At 42.2% G+C, this 4,743-nt stretch overlaps 1 pseudogene; it reads right to left on the bottom strand.

Moving 5' to 3' along the window:
* Positions 1–1,393: 1,393 nt before the first annotated feature.
* Positions 1,394–1,943, bottom strand: LOC119817306 (annotated as a pseudogene).
* Positions 1,944–4,743: the final 2,800 nt, after the last annotated feature.

Below are 4,743 nucleotides of genomic sequence, written 5' to 3'. Positions count from 1 at the left end.
TTGATCTGTCCATTGTCCAGAAGACATGACATGTATGGACCAGGGAAGATGTTCCCTCTCTCTTTTTTTTTTTTTTTGGTTTTTTCAGGGTTTCCCTGTAGTTTCTAGAGCCTGTCCTGGATCTAGCTCTTGTAGACCAGGCTGGCCTCGGACTCAGAGATCCGCCTGCCTCTGCCTCCCGAGTGCTGGGATTAAAGGCGTGCACCACCACCGCCCGACTTGTTCCCTCTCTCTTATGAGAAGTGAATGAAATCGAGTCTTCCAAACTGAAGTTAGTTCTTCTGTGGAAAAGCCTGTTTTAACTGTGGAGAAAAATATGCCAGGAAACAGAATTCTGCAGAAAGCAGGCCAGCCATACTCTGATCTTTCCTTGCAGGTCATAGGGAACAGGTGGCTCCCCTCCTCTCTAAATTTTGCCAGCTATGCAGATTCTGTTCCTTCTCTCCCTCATTCCCTCCCTCCCTCCCTTCCTCCCTCCCTCCCTCCTTCCTTCCCTCCCTCCCTTCCTTCCTCCCTTTTTCCTTTTCTTTGCCAAAGCCAGCATTATGTATGTCATTAGAAGAATTTTCTCTCGGTTCCAAATTCTCTCAACATGAGAGCTTTTTAAAACCTTGAAAAGTCTCATTTTTTTTTGGTTTTCAACTGGTGGTTATACATTTCCAGAAAATTAATAGCCAGAATTAGAGACATAATAGAGATCAGTTGTGCAGTGAACCGAACTGGTTAATGAGGAGAGAATGAAGACCACACACTAGAGCTTCCCACATCAGGAAGGAGGAAAACAGGGCTATGAGGCTGAAAAATTGGTTCTGGAAAGCAGGGAGTGCATTAGAAAGAAAGCTGTGTGCACATGTATGTGCAATATTATATATAACACGTGCTGCTGTTAAACAGTGCACAGTGTATAATACATGTGCTTATACATATGGCCACTTTCAGTTTTTGTCTAGGACACTGATCCCTATCGAATGTATTCCTTATTGAGTATTGATTTCAGCAATTAATCTGCTGTTCCAATGGGTCTCGTTTTAGAGATATTCAGGAGATTGTGACAGACAGCAAAGGCTATCAGTGCTTCAACTGTCAAAACTTTTCCCTTAGCTCTTTCTATCACTCCTTGAGGTGTTGGTTGGCTGGTAGAAGTGTCCACATCTGCTTTCTTTCTCTTTTCCATGTTCCTAGAAAGAACACCCTAATGCGGGTTTGTGGCCGTGAACTAAAAAATATGATTTCACTGGAAATGAAATCTAAAAAAAGAAACTGGCCTGCCATCCAAATGAGCAGAGACAATATTAGCTATTAAGACTCAGTGGAAAAGACCTATGTTGATTAAATAAAATAATGATGTGAAAGTGACTAGTCCAGGAGAGTCCCCTCCACTCTGCCTCAGGACTTACTCCTTGTCCTCACTCAATCTTGCCAGCAACTTGGCTGAGGAAGACAGGGCTCTCCAGACTTCTGCTCTGACCACCTCCCAGGCACAGGGGCTGTGTTTCTTCTCTCTCAGGTAGGCAGTGATCCTGTGGAAGTATTTCCTCACAGCCACCATGGAGTCTTCCTGGCTCAGGGGAGGTTCCTGCACCCCCACCTGCTGCATCACACAGGCCTGCACGTCCCTGAGCTGCTGGTGGAGGCCAGTGCAGAATGTGTCTAGGAGGGTTGTCTCCCAAGCAGCAGATGAGTCCTTTGAGCTGAAGAGGATCAGGACCTCCTGGGTCAGCTCCTGCAGGAAAGGGCATCCACCTTCTCCAAAGGGAATGCAAAGTCCTTTCTGTCCTTGAGGCAGGAGAGAGGGGAGAGTCTCCTCGTTTATGCCAGGAGTGTCAAGGCTCCCTTGTTGCTGAGGTTAGGAGTCTGAGGCAGGTCACATCCCAGAGAGCAGGTTGACCAGTACAGGAGCTCATCACTACCAGGGCCATCAGGAAAGCACTGGGTCTGGCCATTGTGGATGTTGCAGATGTTGCTGGTCCTGAACCTTCCCCTGTAGGTTCTCCGAAGATCATCCTTTGTGCATCTGTCTTAAGTAGGGCAAACACTAGTTTCCACTTTCTGAATGCCCTCCCCTTCTCCACAATTCTTTTCACTTTTCTTCATTAATTCTCAGCGGTGTCTTGGCATTTTTCTCAACCATTTTTATTTTCATTACTGTTTTCTCTTTCATTGCTCTCCTAAACAAATCTGTATCAGAGGTTTTCTTGCCCTGAGTAAAATTGTCATTAACTGTTAACCACACATATGCATTCAACTTTTGATATTTACACACGTAATTCAATGATAAATTTCTTCTAAAACTTGTAAAAAAAAGATATTGAAATTCAGTTTGTAATTAAATTTTCTGTTGTTATTTATATCAAATACATACTTTTAAATTATAATTTAAGGTATGATGCAAATTCGCTGTTTCTAAATTTATCATATTAATGTAATGAGACACTGTTTTTCTAATGTTTAAAAGAAAAAAATACTTTTTCAAATTGCCCTTATTAACTTTAATACTGATTTATATGTATGCTTGATTTAATAATCACTGTATATTGGCTATTTATTCAATGATTGCCATGCCATCATGAGGTTTTAATATGTGAGGGTTTGCTGTCAAAGTTTCATGAGCTGAGTTTGATTCCTGGAACCCATGGTTGAAGCAGAGATCTGAGTCCTGTATTTTGTCCTCTGAATACCATATTCATGATGTGACAATCTTGAGGCTGCTCACACACACACACTCACACACACTCAAACACACAGATATACATACACACTCCCACACATACATACACACAAACATGCACACTCCACTCCTAACACACACACACACACACACACACACACACTCCAGCATATCTGCATATAGACACACTGCATTACACACAAAAATGCCCATTCACATAAGCACACACACACATATATGCACACCCTCCCCCCACATAAGTATACATCCCTCCCACGAAAATGCACTCACATGCACATTTACACATTCCCACATGTACAAGCCCCTCACACTCAAACACACATATACATTTCCACACATATGTACACACTTGTGCACACACTCACACGCTGGTGAACATACATCTACACTTACATACATGCTCTCTCTCTCCCCCCCTCACACACACACCTATAAACAATGCTCATGCACACACACACACACCTATAAACAGTGCTCGTGCATACACACACACTATAAACAATGCTCGTGCAGACACACACACACCTATAAACAATGCTTGTGCGCGCGCGCACACACACACACACACACACACACACACCCAGTCATAATAAGAGCAATAAGAAGTAAATACCTCAAAACTAAGATTCCTGTGAGGGATTTTTCTTGAGTTGAAGTGGGAAGCGCCACTTCTTAACAAGACTTTGGAGGGGAAGGCACACCTTTTATCTGGATCTTTGAGGTGGGACCACTCACCTTTAACCCAGATCCTTTGAGATAGAAAGACCCACCTCTATGCTGAGGCACACCTTCTGCTGGAATCCCATAGAGGACATGAAAGAAGAAAGCTTTTGAACTTTGCCTGCTTGCTCTCACCTTGATCGCAAGCCCATTCCTTCACTGACATTAGAACCCACTTCTTCTGGACCCCAGTATGTTAGGAAGACCATGTAAGATGTCCAGCCTCACGGGGTGAATAAATCCATAAAGGTAAGGATCTGAAGTGTGACAAATGAAAGTTTTTGTTTTGAGATGGTATTACTCTTATTACTCCTCTGTATTATCGGGAGTGTGTGTGAGCATTGTGAATAGATGTGTGTGTATGTGTGTGGCCGAGAGCATGTCTGTATGCGTGTGTCCACAGGTGTGTGTGCACCACTGTGTGTGTGTGTGTGAATTGATGTTTGTGTTTGAGTGTGTGGGTATGTGTTTACATGTGTGAAGGTATAAATGTGTAGGTGAGTGCATTTGTCTGGAGGAAATGTGTGCTTATGTGAGTGTGTTCTATGTAACAGTGTGAGGGTCTTTGTGTGTGTGCATGCATTGTGTGCGTGTGTAGACACAAGCTCTTGCCATGTGTAAATGTGCTCATTGGAGTCTGACTTACGAGAGTTTGTTTCTCCGTTTCAACCCTGGACTCAGCGCGTCAAGACTTGAACAGCAAGTCTTTTCACCTAGATACCTTATGATGGCATGGCAATTATTGGAAGAAAAGTCAAGATACACTAATGATGTAATGAACATCTTATGTAAATCAATATTAGAGTTAATGGAGGCAATTTGAAGTGTACCATTACATTGATACTTTTAATTTAGAAATAATTTGCATCACACCTTACATATGATTTAAATATTTATTTAAATAATAGAAATAAAACACAATTTAAGATCAATTTAAATAACTTAAATAAAATTTTGGGAGAAACTTTATCTTTAAAATAGATAAAATAGTGTAAGTTTCAAAGAAGGAATGGTCATCTGTGGTGTAATGGCTAATGACAACTCCACTGACAAACAGAAAAGTGCTGAAAACAGCAGCTTTCTGAGGGCAGCGGTGAAAGAGGAAGCAAAGATGACAACCAAAATGATTTAGAAAAAAAATGTCTAGACAAAAGCAGAGGATGAGCTCAAGAAAGTGAAAAGACAATTGGAAAGTAAGGGGCGGGCATTCAGAAAACGAAAACCAAGGCTACACGATTTAAGACGAAGGCAGGAATGATGGTCTTCAGAGAACCTAGAGGAGAAGGTCCAGAACCACACAGCCCACAGGACCAGCAGCATCTACAACATCCACA

The sequence above is a fragment of the Arvicola amphibius genome, chromosome 6 (genome assembly GCF_903992535.2).
Source record: "Arvicola amphibius chromosome 6, mArvAmp1.2, whole genome shotgun sequence".
NCBI lineage: Eukaryota > Metazoa > Chordata > Mammalia > Rodentia > Cricetidae > Arvicola > Arvicola amphibius.
This window is presented reverse-complemented; position numbering and strand designations above follow the sequence as displayed.